Here is a 22100-nt window from a genome sequence, read left to right on the forward strand (position 1 = left end):
CCCCGGGGTTCTCTAGAAATGGGACATTTTGAAAATATATGCACTTTTCTCATGAGATATCCTGTGAGGTATTGAGGCTCTGAAATAAATGATTGGCTTTCTTTTAGATGCAAAACTGAGAAAATATATTTGAGCACCCATTGTATTCAGATTGTATAGTGCCACCAAAAATAATAGATAAATAAATAAAACAAATGTGTCTGTACTCTTTCTGCTTTGAAGAAACTTCAGAATTACTTGAGAAATGTAGACTTGATGCACTTTACAAAGCAGTGGTCAGGCACAGACATCTAGAAGTTCCTGCTAAGTTGATGGCAAAGGGAATCAAGACATGGCTCTGGTCAAGCTCCTTCATTATGTGCATCTGCCTACATTTAATGTGTTTATGTCTGCCTGCTGCTCTGGTACCCATGGAGACCATATTTTCACACTACTGGACCAAAAAGCAGGATGGTCCTCCCTGTCTGATGAAACTTGATGAAGTTCATGTCTTGTGCAATAAAAAGCACCCCACACTACGTCCATAAAGACCTGAGGTTCGGTTTTTCCATGCTACCTATTAGCTGAGGTGCCTTGGTATGCTCTAAAATGGAGCGAAAATTTCCCTTCTTTTCTTCTTCTTTTTTTAATGTCCGTAACTGTGGTTAGAACTGGGATACAAAGATGAACAATGAAACTCAGGTTTGTAATAAGTTTTACAATAGAGATGTGGACCACTTGCAAGGGTAGGAAAAAAGATAAAGACAGGGCAGAGCATTGGGTTTCATCACAAGGTGACTGTTGAATGACCAAAGGTGTACCAGAGGAGGGGCGGGGCAGAAATCAGATTATAGTGAAGTGGGCAGTGGGCATGCGGCATAAAGCATTAGTTATATAATGAGTTTGGATGGGCAGTGTGTTCATAGCTAGAGTAGCAGCATAAAGGTGTGGAGTAGGGTTTCTAAAAGCAAGATAGAGACTTGTACTCTATGAAAATACTTTTTATGCTGGGCTATTGGTGACAAATAAGTAACTATGAATCTAAATTGCATTTCTTTTTTTTTTAGCTTGTGACCCCTTCACCCATTTCTGCCCCACTCCCGCCACCTTGCCTCTGGCAACCGCCAGTCTATTCTCTGTATCTATGAGCTTGGTTTGTTTGTTTTATTTTGTTTTAGATTTTGCATGTAAAAGAGCTTATGTGGTATTTGTCTTTCTCTGTCTGACTTATTTCACTTAGCATAATGCTCTCAAGCTCCATCCATGTTGCCACCAATTGTGAGATTTCATTCTTTTCCGTGGCTGAATAATATTCTTCTGTGTGTGTGTGTGTGTGTATACAATTTCTTTATCCATTCATCCATTGATTGGCACTTTTCTGTTTTCAAAACGTTTCTAATAAGAAATAAAACAGTGTGTGATATATGTAAGCCCTTTGAAAACTCTACAGTGATTTGCAGGCACAAATAAGAGACTGTCTGTTGACCGACCTGCCAAAAGTTGATTCCTTTTTTATGTCTGTTTTGATTCCATTGTGATTGTAAACACAACTATTTAAAATATTTAGTCAAGAAATGACATCTTTGTACATTTGCACGGGTTTGTGTTTTCAGACCTGGAGATGTCATTCTGAAATCTTCTAAATCAGTGAGAGAAAAATCAAGTAAGCAAACCAGTCTTTGGAGAGAGGAGAAGCTCTTCCTAGTTTATTATTTCTAAAAATAAGCTTTCTAAATTTGTCATAGCTGTTGGGGAGCAGGGATGGGATGTCAGTAGGCGAAAGTCCCCAAGTGCTCGCTGCACTGTTTTGTCAAATGCTTGCAGAGCTACTGAGAAAATTCCTGGCATATGTGTTTTGTTCTAACAACTTAACACAGCATGCTTTTTTTATTTCGTTTTTATAGAAATGTTCAGGTTCTCCTGGATTCTTTTTGAACTGTTGCCAGTATGTGATTTAAGCCCTTGACTTGGCCCTGAGAATAGAAGTTGAAAACCAAAGATGAATAGCCATGTGGTCTCTTACACATGAGAATTGTCCAGTTAATATTTCAAGTCACCAAGGCCAGTCTAGCAGGAAGCATGTATTTTATTTTTGTTCTAAAACATTACATTTTGAGATATTTCCTGAAGGGCTTTTGCAAGAAACCGATCCATTGTATGTGGGAAGATGGCTATTTATCAATGAGCTCTTTACTTTTAATCACTTGTTGCAAAGTGCCATGCTGTTGTTGGTATACTAAAAAGAAGAGGAAGAAATAGAAGAATAACGAGGAGAAGGAGAAAAAGGAGGCCTTAGGAAGAGGAGGAGGAGGAGGAAGAGATCATAATGATGTCCTTCAAATGTTTGCTTTTATAATTTACAGAGTGATTTTATGTGTCAGTATCTAATTTAACACTTAAAACACCCTAGTGAGACTGATGTCACACTGCTGATATCACAAGTGAGGAAACAGTTTTTTGACATTATTTCCTATGTATCATATAGCTTAAAAGTGACAGAACTAGAATTTGAACTTCTAATTCAAAGTCTGACTTTTTTTTCTACCAAACAATTAGTTGTATATCTGCATTCATAGATCTTCATGTACAGTATGGAGTTTACAATGTGAGCTAATCTGTTTGAAAAATTCTTGAAACAGTGTCCTGCACAGAGTGAGTGCTGTATTGAAATTTGATAAACAAATGAAATAAAAATGGTGTCATAAGAAGAAAGAATGAAACATAGATAATTGTTTGAGTCCATTTCAGACATAGGGGGAAAATGTCCACCAAGTTCCCAGGAAGAAAAATACTTTGATGATGTTAATGAATATTATTAGGAAAAAATAATGCAAAATATAGTTTATATTATTTTCTTAGAAGGGCACTGATTTTTAAGAATGGATGACTCGGTTTTACAGAAGTCAGATAAGAATGCTCAGTACATCTGATTGTGGTAGCTATCAGTGCACAAGCCCTTCTCTTTCTCAAAGATACATTGACAGGAAATTAGCAGACACTACATAATTGAAATGTAATGACTACACCCTTTCGGTGGCTTCTGTCTTAGAAGGAAAAGATTCTGTTATTTTGATGACATACAATAGAATTCAAAAGCCACAAACTGTTTGTTATGCCTGAATTGTGTCCCTCCTCCCCAAAATTCATGTATTGAAGTCCTAACCTCCAGTTCTCTCACAATGTGACTGTATTTGGAGATAGAGTCTTTAGAGCTAATTAAATTAAAATGAAGCCATTAGTATGGACTCTAATGCAATCTGACTGGTGTCTTTGTAAAAAGGGGACATTTAGACACAGTCACACACAGAAGGAAGGCAATGCGAAGACACAGGGAGAAAAGGGACATCTACAAGCCAAGGAGAGAGGCATCAGAAGAAACCACCCTGCTGACACCTTGATCTTGGCCTTCCCAGCCTCCAGGATTGTGAGAAAATAATCTGCAGTTAAACCACCCAGTCTGTGGTACTTTGTTACAATGACCTTAGTAAACTAATACACTGAGTCAGTAGCTCTCAAATCTGGCTGCATTTTAGAATCACTTTAGACTTTTTTTCTTTGCAACAATATCCATGTTCAGGTCACCATCCCAGAGCAGTGTAGTCAGAATTGCTAGGGATGAGGCCTGGAGGGTTGTGTTTTTCAAAACTTGCCGGAGCTTCTGATACAGTTTAGGTTGAGAACCACTGGTTTACTTTGTCTTCCCAGAAGAGTTCCCAACTGGCATCTTTCAGGGAGGGAAAACAAATCTTTCATCCTCTGTCTTTGTTGTTGAAGCTCGTTATTCACAGAGCAAAGGAAGACATCCCACACGGATCCAGTGGTCCAACCTGGCTGATCCTTAGAATCATCTGAGTGTCTGTTTAAAAATACAGATTCATGGAAATTCTGATTCGTGAGTCTTTGGAGCTCTGGGACAGGAGTTTGTGTGTTTAAGATGGTCTGTAAGTGATTCTGATATTTTAGATTGAGAATGACTTAACATTTGTTTTATGTATGTGCGTATGTATGTATGTATTCAACAAGGAAAAATTACCTATAATTCCACCAACAAGGAGCCTGTTCACACTTCTGGTCTGTGGTTGTTTCTTGGGTCTTTTTCCTTCATTAGACATTTCAGTGATGAGAGAGTTAAGGACACTGGGAGTGATTTTCACAAGTAGATGTGGAATTTCACGGTTTGGTGTTTTGTAGTAATGACCTCAGATTAATCAGTATTTTCTCTTTCTAAAACCTGCTGTTAGGGCAAAAAATGTAATACTAACAAATAATGTTGTTGACATTTGAAGTATAAATTGAACTCCTAATTCATTTGTTTGCTAATCATTCCTCTTATGAATACACCAACCAGCCTCCTTGGGGAACTTACCTGTCATATACAGTCATACATGAAATATTTCATTGACCCGAAGTCACTGATCCCCAGCCCAACAAGTTGAGATCAAGTTGGAAGAAAAAAACAGCCTAAGGAAAGTCAAAGTGGATGTCAAAATAATAACTGACATGTGTTATGAATGATACTAAGTGCTTATATTCATAATCTCGAAACAACCCTGTGTGATGTGCTACTATCTCCATTTTACAGATGAGGACATTGAGGCCTAGTAGAAGTGTCAAGTAACTCGCTCAAAGTCCCTGAGCCAGGAAGTGGCAGAGGCAGTTTGAATCCAGGGCATGTGCTCTTAGCGGCTCTTTCTCTCTACTGATCCTTAACGTACCCATCAACTCCTTCATGAGGCCTTTTCTCAGTCTCTTCCATTCTCTTTTAGACCTAATTCTAGCAAGCTTGATTTTTAGATTTTCTAACCAATATTGATTAGAACAAGCTTCCCAATCAAAATACCAAGGCCAGAAATTATGAAAAATAGATATTTTTAGGGTGATGGGTCACTTTACACAATTCTCTTATTTTCTCTTACAAAAAGTAATATACTACGATTTTCTTGAATATAGAAGGTTTCTGTAATAATCTTCTCATGTATTAAATTATAAAGATGTCCATATGTCCATAGACTATATTCGTAATCCCATCCTAATACAAAAACTATTTTCATTTTGCCTACTATCTTCCAGTCTTTGACCAGCTGGTGTTTTTGTATCACTGCCAATGAGCACATGGGTTTTTCATATTCAGTTTTTCACCTCTGCAAAGACATTTTCTTAGTTCTGAGTAGTTCCAGGTAGTCATCAAAGCACATATCTGCAAATGGTCCTTTGAGTTGATATATCTGGATCTGCAGTCTTATGTCTTAGCGTTTTCAACACTTTCTCTCTCTTAAAATCATCTAGATTGTAAGATGTTTGAAGTTGACTACCTTGTCTAAAATTCATCTCTAGATCTGTAGAGCTTGGCATACTGCAGAAAAAATTAGGTAGCCCATAAATGTTGATTGAAGGTAGCCTAATAATTGTTATTGAAATGTTCTCTAACTAACTGGAAATGCTACACACACACACACACAATCTGTTTCTATATATGTTACAGTCACATGTCGCTTGATGACGGATGAGAATACATTCTGACAAATGCCTCGTTAGGTGATTTCATCATTGTGTGAACATCATAGAGTGGGCTTACACAAACCTAGATAGTAGAGCCTACTACACACCTAGGCTATGTGGTACTAATTTTATGGGACCACCGTCGTGTATGCGGTCTTTGGTTGACTAAAATGTTACGCGGCACATGACTGTACATATGATATATATGTGTGTGTATATGTGTATATGTGTGGGTGTGTATATATGTAGTGGTTTCATGCACATGTTTCAGAGTTAGGCTGACTTGGACTAATATCCACTATTCACTCCCTGAGTGAGTCACTTTGGCGGAAGTTACTTAACTTTTTCGAATCTCAGTTTTCTTTTCTGTACAGTGAAGACAATAATCCTACTTGTAGGTGGACATTAAATGACAGAATAAAGGTGGGCATCTTTGAGATGTGCCAGCCTGGCCTACTAAGTGCCCAGTAACAGCTAAACAGTGTTATAATGAAAATTTCATTTACCCCGATCTGAAATACAGTAATTGCACAAAGCAGAATAACACGTGTATATATAAGTACAAGGAGAGTAAGACACAGAGTGAAGTTTCCCTGGTCTTATTTGGAAAAAGGCAGAAACGTACTTCCTTTGCTGAATCTGGACGAGGTTTCCCTGTGCACGTTGCCAGAACAAGTGTCTTCTTGTAAGCATGTGCATCTACTACTGTGAGCTGGTATCAGTAGCCAGGGATGTAGAAACGTTTCTGGAAGGAAGAGTGGAAAGAAAAGAACTGGGATGGCTCTTTTTATCAACGGCTAATCCCATGAGCAGTAGAAGGGGAAGATAGTCAGGCCTGTGTAGGGCACTTGTACCTTTGCTGAAAGGTGGATGATGAATAAAATATTGCAAATACAGTGGCAGGAAGGCAGGATTCAGAATTAGGTTCAAATCAACCTGAGGTTTTAAAAGTTCATTCTAGAGCTGGGGGAGGGCTTGTGGGAGATGAACAAATGAGTCACTCTGGGACCAGGTGACCTGGGTTCACCTCCTGGCTTAGCCACTTACTGGTTGTATGACCTCGGACAAGTCTTTTTGCTTTTCTGTGGCCAATTCTCTTAATTGTAAAGTGGAGAAGAAAAAGCACTTACCTTCTAGGGTTGTTGTGAAGATTAAGTAAATTAATTTATGTAAGTGCTTGGGACAATATATGAAGCATTCAGTAAATGTAAGCTATCATAGTCTACCTACCTCCAGAGTGCTGAATGGTCAAGGATGCTCTTGTCAAGGTTTTTTTTCCCCTCTTTTTCGTGATCGCACCTGGATTTATGTGCATTTCCATTTAAGAGGTGACTCTTGAAGGTTTCTGATTTTCCAGGGGCAGATAAATGTATGGCATTATGAATTATAACTCCTGAGTCTATTCTGTTATTAAAGTCATGGAAATAGTTACTTTTTATATTAAGAATTATTTATCATCCTTACTAATCTGTAAGATAAAAAATCGGATCTCAATTTTCTTTTCTGTAAAGACAATAGTATCTACTTTTAGGTGGAAATTAAATGACAGAATAAAGGTGGAGCTGTCTGATAGGCATGAGTAGCACAGAACACATTTGCAGACAGAACAAAAACTAAATAGTCCACACATTTCTGAGGTTAGAACATGAATTAGTTTTTAGCAAAAGTGTTTGCTCAGGATTCGAATTGCATTTTGTGTTCTCTGTGATAAATTCCTTCTGACCACGGCTGGAGCTTTTGGTAGGTCTGGACTCCTACCTTCATTAATTTATTGTCCTCGTTGCCTGCTGAAAGTGTGCTGGGAAAACAGAACTGCGCTTTCACACTTCCTTTCTCTCTGCTCTTTTGCATCAGAGTCTCGGGGATTTCACTTGTCACTCAGCCCAGTTTAGAGCCACTGATCTCTGAGTTCTGCTAAGTTTTTCATGCTGTTACTCCAAAATGTACTACAAGGGTCACAGATGTTGCTACCCAGGTAGTTCCTAAGGGCAGAGTGGGGCTGCTCAGGTGCCAGCCTCTGCCTTGAGTCTGGAGATGTGTGTGGCTGGCTGGCACATTGGTGCTGGGTCCACTTGGGTCACCAGTTCACCAGGGGCTGGAAGATTCTGATTCAGCCAACATTTAGGGAAATCTTACACTGGGCTGGGCTCAATGCTACATGGCTCCAGATGACTCCTCATTTACTCCTCCCAACATCCTGATCCCTATTTTGCAGATTGTTGGGGGTGCCTGAGGGAGACCCATAAAGAGCATCACTCCTCTCAGCCTGAGTTCTGAACAATTTGAGAAATAAAGCAAAAGAGCAAAGATAGAGGCCAAAATATTGTCTTTGTTGTAGAGATGCTAAGTTGGCTGGTGGATATAGGTTAGTGTCAGAACCAAATGAGCTTGCAAAGATCGAATCCTGGAATTAGGCAGATGTACACACCAGTCACAACAGCAGCGGAAGCCTCCTAATCTGCTTCCCTGACCCCAGCGGCATCTGAGCCCTGAGAGGGGCAGTCGAATTGGGCTTTTTTATGGGCAGCTCAATCCCAAGAGGAAGAAGTGTGGAGCTGAGTGGTATGTAGCTGTTTATTCTTCCCAAATGTACTAAACCAATGAGTCACTCCTCCTGGAAATGAATGGAATGAATCAAGTGTTGGAGAGAGCCCAGGAATTTGTTTAGGGAAAATATGTGCTCATGAAAACCTCATGAAAAAATACGTCCTCATGTGGAGTAAAGTTCAGGTGAGAAACTGAGGTGCAGAGAAACTTGATAACTTGCAAAAATCTTCAATAGCTCCTGAGCAGTAAAGCTGAAATTTGAATAGTTTTTCCATTCTTCCACCTTAGTCTGAGAGCTTTTCTCCGTATTGAAAAATTGGAATTTTGTCATAGGAAAGAGCTGTGAAAGGTCATTCATCCTCTAGAATCCCAAACAAGATTTTCATAACTATCCAAGGATGATAGGCAGGTATTTTCTTCCTGAGGTTTTCTAACTCTGCACTTTTGCTGCTAATTCTCTGTTGAAAGTTCTAGTGGCCTTACCTTGCACAATGTAGGTCACTTCCTTCTCCTAAAGTTATCCTGGCCACTGGACTTCTTCCTCTCGAAACTGACTCTGACCTGGTACACCAAAATGTCTGAGAAACTTGCTTTCAGACCACAGACTATTTGGAAGCCAGCTTCCTTCTCCATGCCTTGTCCTGCCCAGCCATAACCACCTCCTTAGCCAGAGGGGGATGCTGCCCCAGCACCGATGGGCTGTGACAATTGTCTGTACACCTCCTGCCTGACCTGATGTGCTCAGCATTGGCAGGCCAGCTAAGGGCCCATTAACTCTCTTGAGGCCTTATTTTTAAAACAATCTCCTGCTTTCAAATGTGATTATCATGACATCTAATATTTAAAATTTTAATTGCGTTTTTAGGCTTCTGGCATTGGCTGGCTGAACAGCATCTCTTCAAGGACGGCTTGCACAGCTTCCTGCAGGGGTGGGACCCTGATCTCTAATTGCGTTCACGTTCATAGCTTGGCTTCCTTGTGGCTATGTGGGGGGTGGGTGGAGGTATTTATTGGTGCAATCCCCACTAGGAGGCTTCCTGGAAGATCATTATGAATGAGCTAGATAGAGGGCCCGAAGGAGGCACAGTATCACAGCCTCGGGTTCCCACAAAGCTTTATGAACCACACACGGCTGGAAGTAATTAACAGCAGCAAGATATGGGAAATAGGAGGAAAGAGGTAAACCTTGTAGTGAGATTTAGACATGGGAATTTGGAATTGTATCTCCTTCAGGTGAATCAGAAGTTGTATTCCAGAAGCCATGAAATCCCAAATCTGCTTAACCCCCTTAGATAGTAATTTTAGGAGCCTAAAATATTCTTTGCCTTTGTGGCTATGCTAAACTGATAGTTTGGACATTTTATAGGTTGTGTTCCCTTGAAATATTATTAACCAGATAGATTTGCATTGTTTAGAAACTAGTCTTTCAGTATGGCCCATTTTAGTTACAATATTGAAAATTCTGTAAACTTGGGCTTCCAGACATGGGTTCCACAAGAACTCAAGAAGTTTTAAAATAGAATCTTGATCCTTGCTGGTCAATCTCTTGAAATTTACCTTGGAAATAGTTTTCCCAGAAACTGTAAAACAGCTTTTATTTAAAATTCTACAAAGCACTTCCTTTTTTACTTTTTCTCTCTCCTGACCTCATGGCTGAAACCTCAGTGGATAAGTAGAAAGTTTTAAGTGGTTTTGCAAAGCGACCTCATAAGCACTTGCCTGTTTGAAAGAAGCTGCAGCTTTGAGGGACCCTGGAAAGAGTATTGCCCTCCCCTCACATGGTGAAGAAGTGTTTCCTATTTATGGCCAGGTTCATTGGCCGGTCACTCTGGAGGAGCTCGTCCTAAGCAATTTAGTTCTGTTGTGAAGCTAGTGAACCTTTCACACAGCTCCGTGGATGAGGTTGTAACCAGCCTTCCATAACAAGTCCTGACTTTGATTCCCTTGAGCTAGCATTATTCTTGGGACTATCAAACTGGCACCTTTGGATATTTCTATGACCTTGAAAATTAGAATAATTAAGTTTCCTCTGGCACAGTGGGCCTTGATATGCATAATTAACAGCAGCCAGCATTCCCTGGAGACTAAATTTATAAAAGACATTAAAGGAGGAAAGAAGCAGACCTTTTTGAATGAGGGGAAGTGACAGTTATGTGAGCGTGTCAGTATTTGGATGTTCCTTATCATATCAAATAGCACGTAGATGTTTCTCTGAAATTTAATAATGCATTTTCCCTTTGTTTTTCTTGGTAGCACCCATCATGTGAAACAGAGGGAAGTGAATAATTGGTGACCAAATTAGTGAACAGTGGCAAGGACTGAAAAATTCCTTTATAGAGGAGAAAAAAGTTAGTTGCAGGTTACGTTAACTTTTTTGCAACAAAAACAACTTTAGACCACAATAAATGTGTATGCGCATTTTATGTTCCTAAGCTGCAACAGTGGCTAGCATGAATTGGTCACAAGAATATGCCTAAAAAATATGCAAGGGATGTTTTTGAATGTATGTCTTTTTAAACACTTCTCCAAACTTTTCTGATTCTTGTTAACACTTTTTTCTCTGAAACTTTCTGTAAGTGTATATAGATAGACTGATGGATGGATGAGAGAAAGAAAGAGAACAGTCCATTAAGATACAGTTCTGTCTATATATCTATTAATTGCTCTGAGCACTGGTGTTGCTTTCAGTCAATGGGAGTTAAAAGAGCAGACTGTAGATTTACTCTCAGCCAATAAGCATTAGCATTCCATCAGTAAATGCTCTCTGCTGGTGAGCTCTTGTAATGGTGTGTTCTTCCTCTGGGCTCATTCCAGCCTTTATTTCATGTTGTTGGAAATAATGCCAAAACGTATGCAAGTAATAATGTCTGATTGTCCATAAAGATAAAGAAAGGGTATCATTCTAGCTGTAAAAACATGGATTTACAGTGACTTCAGACACCTTCAAGGAAATGATCCAGGCATCCAGTAATAGAGACCAAGAGGCAATTAGAGATTAATGGGAGTTCTTTGTCATTATGAAAAGCATCATAAACATCTTTGCCACTGAGAAGGGGTTGATCAATAACTTAGGAATCGTAGTTTGTAAAGAGTATGGCAGAGAAGAGATTTTCTGAAAAGCGCAGAAGGATTGCTAATGTCCCATGATGGGAACACATACCCACAAGGACAGTGCTACGATGACCTGTGTACCTTGATTCAGTTAGTGCTAAACGGAACAAGCACGGACTAATTCTTTGGTAGAAATGATTGAAAAGAGGGCAGGGGGATTAACTGCCCTCTAAACATCCATCATGGCAACCCTAACTTGATCTCCCCATTTTTATTATTGATCTCAACCCACTACCACTCACATCATTGCCAATTAGGTCTTCTTCTCTCCCAGTACAAACTAGTATCAAGAGGATTTGAATGCTAAGAAATTAACCAAAATTAACTCATAGGGCCTGGATTCAGTGCGTGGGTCATAGTGAGACAGATTATTTGCTCAAATGCTGCTTTTCATACGGTTCAGTAAAACCAAATGCTATAAGCTGCATATTTATTATGTACTATTATGTACTATGTACTGTGTACATTAGGCCAGGCCAAATGTTCTGTTCCCCTTTTTTTGGGTCTTTTTATCGTGCTAGTCACACTCCAGGTTCTCTGGTCTCAAATAAAAGCCTCATCTTTTTGTCCCTCTCCAGATTCCAAATTAAGGCTAGAGCCATTTCCTGAAACTTTTTCCGACAAAATAAAAAGTTCCACAAGGTGCTCAAAAGAAAAAAAAAAAGAATAGAAATGATGTATGATGAAATGAATCTGAGAAACACTGACCACTTATCTTCTTTGAGAATCAGATTCTGTATAACCATAGATAGTAGCTCTGAGAAGTCCTGGACTAAAGAAATTTGCTTTATTTAAACTTAAGCTTTGACTAACAGTATTCAACATGATAAAAACTATATATATAAATACTTAACATTTATTGAGGGACTCTATTGTCCAGGGCACTACTTTATTGCCTATCCCTGTTTTGTTTTAATGTTAACACCTGTTAACTGTCTAAGTGACATGTGAAACCATCAAGTAAATGCCCATTTAAGGAAAACAAAATGTTGTACACCCATTTATGACTTGTGGACCTCATAGTCTAAATCAGTGCTATCCACAGATATACAATGCCAACCACCTATGTAATTTTGAAGTTTCTAGTAAAAAGGGCAAAAAAAAAAAAAACCCCAAGTGAAAATAAAATTTTAACAATACATTCTATTAACTCACTATATCCAAAATATAAGTTATTAATAAAACACTTTATATATTTTTTCCAAGTCTCCAAAATCCAGGGCATCTTTTACAGTTAAACACACCTCAGTTCAGACTAGCTCCATTTCAAGAACTCAGTAGCCACATGTGACTAGCGGCTACTATTCTGGACTATGCAGGTCCATACCAAGATGCCCACTGTGGGAAAGTCTCCCCTGCTCTTCTGTCCAGGAGTCTAGTACAACCGGTTCTCATTTAATCCCAACAACATCATCTAGAACTAGGCCAGCCTCTGCAAATCGGTTGGTAAATGACATGTAGGCACACATTCATGTTTCTATGATGTTTCTATTTCATTCAGCTCCGGTGTCAAGTTTGCCCAACGGAGAAGGAACACAACTGGTGGAAGCCTTTATGATTCAATGAAAGTCAGGAGGAAGGCATCCAGAAACCTTGCCAGGATAAAATTTAACTTTATTTAGGGAAGGTTCTTGAGTTGATGGTGTGTTAGAACCCTGAAAGGCAGGTGGATGTGGTAAACAATGAAAAAAGGCATTGAGACTTATTAGATAGAACATTGGACTAGTCTTTGAGGGCCAGAGAAATTTCAAATACAGTGTAATTAGAGTATATTTGTGTGCATGTGTTTATTAGGAAATAGATGATGATAGTAATATTTAATATTTTCTTAGTGTTTTCTACATGCCAAGCCCTATTTCATATGCTTCATATCACCTATTTCATATCACTTGTAATCCTTATAATTCTATGAATTACCTCATTGTATAGATAAGGAAAGTAAGGCTTAGACAGTTTAGGAGAATTTGACCAAGGTTCCACAGTTGTCAGCTCTGTTCATTGCTGGAGCCCATGCTCTTACAGAGCACGGATTCCCATGTGCTCTCCACCCAAGAATCCACAACCTTCTGGGATCAGCTGAGAGTGGGCACCGTTATTGTGGTATGGCTGTAAATTAACCACTACATGAAAATACATCCTTCAGGGGAATGTCTCTGACTATCCTTGACATTAGGATGGTGTTCAAATACTTTCTTCATTTCTGTGAATGTGAAGATTATAACATTTCTCTTTTAAAAATTGTGGGATAATTTGAACCTAGTCCTGGAGAGTCAAGATTATTCTCTGGGTATCACTTCAGTTTATCCACGCCTTGCAATTTCAACATGATGACTCTCTCTGTTCCCAGGAACTGTGGCTCTGACAAGCTCTTGCTGCAGTCACTTCATTAATCTTACTCTACTAGGACACCTGTTCACTACCGTGCAGTGTCGGCTGATACCATACGGTAATTATGTTGTTAATTCATGGGCTGATGTTTTCCAGGCTGAAGCATGGCTTCCTGTAGATAGTGATCTGGGAAATCAAATCAAGGAGGTGAGGAAAACATTGACAATTGTCTGCTTTACTAGCTTGGTTATATGACATGACTTTGGGTAGAAAGAATGCGGTTTGATGAATATGGTGTTTTTCACTGGGCCGCTACTCAGCGGAAATTCTGTTAATTGAATGATGGTATAAAACATGAATTCTTGAGTGAGATTTAACATGTCCTAAGTCCTAGCTCCATTCCTTACTTTGGAATCTTGAAGTTACTTAACCTCTCAGAGTCCTTTTCTGCATCAGGTGATAATAATAGAGCCAGCATCATAAGATGCAAACTCTTAGCCCAGTAAATACTCAATAAATGTTAAATTCTACTATTATTATTTAGCAAATAGGTATCAATACCTACTGTTAGAGAAATGGAAAAGCTTTATGAAGAAAATAATACTCTAGTTCAGCTTTAGGTGACAAGAGTAAGTAAATAAGTAGAGATAAGACAGAAGGGTGTTACAGATGGGGAAGCAAGCTGCATGTGTGGTCTGGTGTGCCTAAGAATCTGCAAATGAGACTTTTGCTTTTCAGTTCTATGTGATGTTGTGATTTCAGAAGGACCTGGACTCGAATTTTGGTTCTACTGCTTCTTTTTTTTTTTGAGGGTTTAGGTTTTTGTTTTCTTTTTCTTGTCGGGAGAAGAACACAACTCTTTGTCATCAAGACAAAGTAGATTATTTTTTTGGTGTTTTTTGTGTGTGTGTGTGAGGAAGATCAGCCCTGAGCTAACATCCATGCTAATCCTCCTCTTTTTGCTGAAGAAGACCGGCTCTGAGCTAACATCTATTGCCAATTCTCCTCCTTTTTTTTTTTTCCTTTTTTTCCCCAAAGCCCCAATAGATAGTTGTACGTCATAGTTGCACATCCTTCTAGTTGCTGTATGTGGGACGCGGCCTCAGCATGGCCGGAGAAGCGGTGTGTCGCTGCGCACCCGGGATCCGAACCTGGGCCTCCAGTAGCGGAGTGCGTGCACTTAACCGCTAAGCCACGGGGCCGGCCCGTAGATTCTTTTTTTTTAACAGAAGTATATACAATACATACAGTATTATATTATTTTCAGGCATCCAACATAGTGATTCGACATTTATGTACATTACGAAGTGATCACCACGATTTGTCTAGTAACCGTCTGTCACCATGCAAGGTTATTACAATATTATTAACTATATCCCTCATGTTGTATATTACATTCCCATGACTTATTTATTTTATTGCTGGAAGTTTGTGCCTCTTAATTGGCTCTACTACTTCTTAACTGCGTGACCTTGGGCAAGTTACTCAATAACTTGATTTCTCTTCACCTATAAAAGTGCAGATAATAATAATACCTACTTCACAGGGTCACTGTGAGGATTCAATAAATAAAGCATATCAACATCTAAAATAGTGCCTGGCTCATGGTAAATACTCAGGAGCAATTAGCTATTGTTTATAATAATAATATTATTATATTATATATAGAGTTTATAGTTTCACTGGGGAGGCAGACCTAACACATGAAATAATAACTAATTTATGATTCATTGCCATGTGTGATATAATTTGTAGTCAAAAACAGTAATTTACAACCTTTTCACCCCCAAGTACCTCCTTTATCATTGCCTCCTCTAATGACAGTTAAAAAAAAAAAAAAAAGCAAGGGGCCAGCCCAGTGGGATAGTGGTTAAGTTCAGAGTGCTTGGCATCAGCAGCCCAGGTTAGCAGGTTCAGATCCCTGGCATGGACCTACACCACTCATCAAGCCATGCTGTGGAGGTGTCCCACATACAAAACAGAGGAAGACGGGCACAAATGTTAGCTCAGGGCCACTCTTACTCAAGTAAAAAGAGGAAGATTAGCAATAGGTGTTAGCTCAGGGCCAATCTTCCTCACCAAAAAACAAAAAAGCAAAACAACAACACAAAAACTTTTATTTTTTTTCTTATTATAAAAGCTATGAATGGGCATTGTAGATAAATTATAAAATATAGATAAGCAAAGTAGGTGAAAAAAATGAGACCCATAATCATACCACCCAGAGGTGACTATGGTTAATACTTTGATGTATATAGCTTTTCATATCTTTGTGTGTGGATATATAAATTTTCTAAAAATGGAATTATACTATTCATACTGTTTGCAACCTATTTTTGTACTCAATAATAAATTGTGAATGTTTTCATCTATTAATAAATGTTTCTCAATAACAATTTTTTTAATGACTAAATACTATTCCATTGTACGGATGGCTATCATTCATTCAACAATGCCCACTGCTGGACATTCAGGTGCTTTCCTTGTGTCATTTGGATGTGTCCTTTGTGTGTGTGTGTGTCCCATGGCAAACAGCACTATGATGAGTCTGTCTTATACCTAAATGGCCATGCAGCTCCTTACAGTGTTTTGCTTGACTTAAACTTCTGGGTAAAGAGGATGGTCATGGGTCTGTAGCTAGGGGGTCAGGGCCAAGATGGAACTGTTGTCCACTTTCTGGGCAGAGCAGGTCTCAGGAGCAAGGCAATCCCAAGCCACAAATTTAAGAGGGAGGACAGACGGAGTATAAAATATGACATACGGGAGGACAGGCAAGGCAAGCAAACCAGAGCCTGTAGTTCCTGTAGATGAAGACTAGAAAGAACCTCCATTAGCAGGAGACGTCTTCTCTGCAGTGCCCGTCTCCTGAGCCTCTTTCCCTTTGAGTCTGTGAACCTCTGTACTAAGGGGTCACAGAAGCACCAAAAGCTCTGTGAGCTGGAGTGGCTAGAAAACCTTCTTGAAACAGATGTTTTGGGTGGTAAATAAAAATAAGTAAGTAGAGAGAGAATGTACCAGTGCTTCAGAAGGGAGAATTGCATGTGTGGTCTGTGTGACTTGGTCCCACGAGCTCTGAGACACTGGCAGTGCGATTTCGTGGTTGTGATCCCTCTGGGGAGCCTCTGGTAGCTGCCTGTGAGTTGCTTTGTGAGGAGGCCCACCTTGGTTGCCCAGAGAAATGGGGAAGAAAAACTAATCAATGAACATCCTTGCCTTACAAAAAATTCCATCAGAAATTACCTTATTCAAATCAGTCTAATCTCCTAGAATAAGACTATTATACATTAAAATAAACAAACTCAAACATCTTAGGCCACTGGGTCAAAATTAAGCCAGCCACCTTTCTCTCACCTGGCTAGTGGCTGAGAAAAAAGCATTACCTTCCTCTTCAAAGCCTCCTACTTATGAGCGGAAGAAAACCTCTAGTTTTCCCCAACACAACACCTATTGTCAGGTGGTTTCCAATTTTTTTTCTTCTATGGTAAACAGGGCTCTGATGAGACTGTGGAATTCCAGCTCAGTTGTTTTAAATATTTTAACTAATGGAATTTTATTGTATTTTTGCCCTGGAGACTTGAAGCAGTGGGTAGAACCATAGAGAGCTAACTGATAAATAATAAATGCCGTAATGTCCATTAATCTATATTTGGAAGCAGTGTTTCTCTTGCTCTTTCCAGATTCTGACATTTACTTGTACTCTTTGCCCTGTGTATGTAGATTTATATAGCTGCACTTTCCATGGATACATTTTCTTTAAATTTCCGGAACCTGTAACATATATTCTTCTCTGCCGTTTACTCAGTAGGGAAGAATGTTCATATAAGAATGAGGTCTAGCTTGTTTTCTGTAATTTGTCAAGAAATTTTGAGAAACCCAGTGCTGTTATCTGCACCCCATTATTTCTGCCATTCCCCTTCTCAGCCACAGCAGAGTGACCTTTCTTCATTTCTGTCCTTACCCTCTCGGTTTCCAAAGTGGTACAGACCATTGTGACCATCATTTTAAGGACAGGAGGCTTTTCATTGGCTTCTCCAAAGATGTTTTACATGGTGGGCTTTTACAGTGTGTGATGTACTGTTGAGAGAAATGACAAGAGGCAGCACTGTTTTGCATGGTCTTGGGTCTGAACAGGCTGCAAGGCAGAGCTGAGCCCAGTCCTACAGAGAACACCCGAGTCCCTGCTCTGACTCCATCAGTGTTTAGTCCATTGCCTTCCTTCAATAAAATTCATCAGCCAGCACTCTACGTGCCTTCCCGGGGCCAAGCACAGGCACTATCTGATAATCCGCTAAATTTGAATTTAGGCAAAATTTGTAGCTATTTATTATAATGTGTTAAGACAGTTGATTATATTTCCCCATATCAAAAAGGCATTCGCAAGGGCTAGCCTGGTGGCTTAGCGGTTAAGTGCGCGCGCTCTGCTACTGGCGGCCCGGGGTTCAGATCCCGGGCACGCACCGACTCACCGCTTCTCCGGCCATGCTGAGGCCACGTCCCACATACAGCAACTAGAAGGACGTGCAACTATGATGTACAACTATCTACTGGGGCTTGGGGAAAAAAAGGAAAGGAAAAAAAAAGGAGGAGGATTGGCAATAGATGTTGGCTCAGGGCCGGTCTCCCTCAGTAAAACGAGGAGGATTGGCATGGATGTTAGCTCAGGGCTGATCTTCCTCACGAAAAAAAAAAAAAAAGGCATTCGCTGAGAACTTTGAAATGTGGAGAGTCCTATATTACAATCTGTGACCCTCACTACAGTATAGTCTGCCAAGGTGTGAGTCCATCTGTTCTTTAGTAGTACAGGGCCCTGTTAGAGCACAGCCCAGGAAGGGCAGGTGCCTGAATGTGGTGGCGCTGGTGCGTGTGAGTGCAGTAGGTTGGTTGCTCAGCCTTCAGAGCCTGTGGGTGGCTTCAGAAACCATCTCAGACATGTGGAGGATTTGGTACATCCCCTTGCCTAGGGGGCCTGCCATTTGGCCCTGACAGCTGCTCCTGTAGTGCTCAGGAGGCAAAAGAGCGTGGAACGATGGAAAGTGAAGAGGCAATCGTTGCCTGGCTCCGCTCCTAGCCAGCTTTGCAGTTTGAGTAAATCTCAACGCATCTCTGAGCCTTAGAGTTCTTGTCTATATTATAGTAATAATACTCTGTGCCTACTTTCCGGATTGTCCTCCGGCTCCGTCGAATAAGCTCCTCACATTCTTCGAAACTCTATCTTCACTGTCTATGCCTGGAGTCGTGCTTGGAAGCATTTGATGATAGAATGGATGTAAAGTACTACATGGATAATTTTGGTCAAACCTTTTGGAATTCAAGCAGATGGGGTCTTTATGTTCATTTGAGGGTAGAGCAAGTGCCTCACTTGCTTAATTGGGCAACAGACATCAGTGGTTTGATGTCATCATGCATCTCTCTGGCCAAGCATCAAACCCACGTTTCCCTGGGGATCAAGAATGGGGATCTAGCTGTTGCAGGACATGGTGTGTGTCTGCCATTGCTTCCAATGCTAGTTGATTTTTAACTTTGCATGCCTTCTCTGCATGCCTGGAGCTCCTTCAAAGTGGAATATTTAGCAAGAGGAGCTATGGTTAGTGCAAGGCAAAGGAAAAATATGTTTTCCTTTGTTTTGTCTTTAGCCCAGGGTTTATTGCTGCCAGAGACCTATTTATTAGCCAGCTTTAAAAAGCAGCTGTTCTCTGTCTCCTTTTTTTCTCCAATGATTCCTGCCTTGTATATTCGGGCACAGCTTAATTTTAGCACTGCTCTGTAAAGTGAGTCCTGGGAAATGGATTTTGTATCTCTTTCAGAGGTTGGAAAAATGGAAGCATAAATATTGAATCCACATATTAAAGAGAGGGGAGATAATTAAGTTCTTGTCTGGTCCCCAGCAGCTTGTTGGTGTGTTTTTATTTTCTAGTGAATGAGTGATGTTTTTCAAAGGGAGGTGCCATGTGGGAAATCAGATCTCTGCTGGAGCATAGCAGTGGTCCCTGAGTTGTCGTGATCTCCACAGGTCCAGCTCTCACCCACAGACGAGTGGTGGGGCTGGACTAATTATGCAGCTGTCAGAATCACACAAATGAATGGACTGGGAGTGCTGCTTCCTTATCTCTGACAGTGTTCCTTGGTTTGAATTTCACTCTTTTAACAGTGGGATTTTAGCAGGCAAGATAGCATTCATATGAAATTGAAAACTTTTTGAAAACGGTATTAGAAATTATATTTTACATACTTGTAGCCCAACGATACAGAATTTGCTACCAGTCCCAAACCACCCTTGCTTGTAAGACAGATAGATGAAATTGAGAATCACACTGTGAGGCAGTGACCTTTATACCCGACAGAAACATGCTCATTCGCACGCACAACACATACACCCACTCCTCTCAATAGAGGTATGTTATGGATGTCCTATAGCTAAAGTATAATTATGCGGTAGACATGTAATGGGGAGCTTATGATACAGGATGTTTCTCTGTGAGTAGGGGAGGGGACTCCTCTCCTGATAAACCATTACCACTGTCCTACAGATCTGTTGTGAAGTCATCCAGAATCCAAATAGGAGGTCCTTTTTGTCCTGAGCTGTGTGAACTAGGGGAATGTTTGAAGGGCCGTGCTTTGCCTAGATCCTGTGGCTAAAGGAAATATCAGTAACACCAATCCTGTCTTATTTTAAGGTTTCAATATTTTGTGTATCACAGATTGCATTAATTTTGATTTTTAAAAAACGCTGCATGAAGATATTATCTATCTAGATTATGGAGGGTTTTTTTGGCGCCCTCTTAAGTTTTGCACCTGGGAGGGGTACCTCTCTTGCCTCACCCTAGTCCCAGCTCTTCGGAAAGTTGTTTTCATTTCTCTATGAGATGAGAGGACAGAGTTAGGGGCTTCACTCATGCAGTCCCTGCTGCCTGGCACACTCTTCTCTCCTCCCCACTATGCCTGGTTTGTGAGAGTAACTGAATCAGACATAGTCCCCACATTCATGGAGTTAATGGTCTGGAAGTAATGATAGACAAAATCAGAGTAAACGTATTTATAAAATCAGAGTAAACACATTTATAAAACAGAGTAAACTCATTCATAATTTTCTTTTTACAAAATGCACAGCACTATTCAAAAAGGAACATTATGTGGGTCGGCCCCGTGGCATAGTGGGTAAGTTTGGTATGCTCCACTTTGGTGGCCTGGGTTTGTGGGCTCAGATCCTTGGCATGGGCCTACACCACTCACCAACCACGCTGTGGTGGCGACCCACATACAAAAAAAAAGAGGAAGATTGGCAACAGATATTAGCTTAGGATGAATCTTCTTCAGCAAAAAAAAAAAAAAGGAACATTATGATGTGAAAAAGAGTGGGAGATGTGGTGATACAGAACCTTCCTCAGAGTAGTAGAAACAGCCACACAGAACTGACTTCTTGTCTATCTTGGTGCAGCCACAGCTTCCCCTGTCACGCACTTGTCACAGTGTAGCAAATGCTTATTTGTGTGTTGAATCCCCTTCTAGTCTGAAAACCCCACAAGGATAAGGAATGTGTCCTGACTGTTCACTTGTATTTCTGGTGTCTAGCACAGAGCTCTATAAATACTGTGACATAAACTAATCATTAGCGTTCAAGAAGACATGCTTTTAGGTAGCCAGAAACAAACCTGGCTGAGAAAAAGGCAGGCAGTGCTTTGATGATACTCCTATCCTTTGGGACTGAGAGTAGCAATCTGCCCAAAAGAGATTTGGAACTCAGAAAAGCTCTTTGCTGTATCCCCTGGGAGTCTTAGGACCAGAATCCCATACACTGAATGCGTGAGTGTTTTTGTATCATACATGTTTTCTTGAGTTCATTTCCTTTCCTTTGGCTTATAAAGAAAATGCCAGCTCATCTTAGCTTTAAGATTTTCTCTGGAGTGTTAAGGCAGATTCATCATCCGTCTGTGTTTAGAAATGGCAGAGGAAGGCGAAAACAAAGTGAGCAAACACTAAGGGGAGGAGAGTGGAGGACCACTTAGAGAACTTCCACAAAGCGCAGCCTCCTCTTCGCATGCTTTGTACATGTTCTACCCAGTCATTCCTTTGCTCATGCTGGAGAGCTCAAAATCTAAATTATTTATCAGCTTTCAAGTTTTAACATCCTGATGCAGTGACTGATTCTCCTTCGTTAATGCATTTCATTAAGAATTGTGTTTTAGGGCCGGCCCCGTGGCTTAGCGGTTAAGTGCGCGCGCTCTGATGCTGGCGGCCCGGGTTCGGATCCCGGGAGCGCCCCGAGGCACCACTTCTCCGTCCAACGCGAGGCCGAGTCCCACGTACAGCAACTAGAAGGATGTGAACCTATGACGTACAACTATCTACTGGGGCTTTGGGGGGAAAAACTGAATAAATAAAAATCTTTAAGAATTGTGTTTTATAGCCAAGACATGAAAACAATCTTATTGTCTGTCGAGGACAAAGAATGATGGATAAAGAAAATGTGGTGTATATATATACACAATAGAATATTATTCATCCATAAAAAATAAGGAAATCTTGCCATTTGTGACAACATGGATGAACCTTGAGGACATTATGCTAAGTGAAATAAGTCAAACAGAGAAAGATAAATAATGTATGATTGCACTTATATATGGAATCTAAAAAAGCCA

General features: G+C 40.2%; 1 protein-coding gene across 1 annotated transcript in view; it reads left to right on the forward strand.

Annotated features, from left to right (window-relative positions):
• The window catches only part of FAT3 (FAT atypical cadherin 3), a 502525-nt gene that overhangs the window by 70531 nt on the left and 409894 nt on the right, over window positions 1-22100 (forward strand). The gene's annotated exons all lie outside the window — the stretch shown is intronic.

Source organism: Ceratotherium simum, chromosome 7 (genome assembly GCF_057802395.1).
Source record: "Ceratotherium simum simum isolate JZ-2026a chromosome 7, ASM5780239v1, whole genome shotgun sequence".
Lineage (NCBI taxonomy): Eukaryota > Metazoa > Chordata > Mammalia > Perissodactyla > Rhinocerotidae > Ceratotherium > Ceratotherium simum.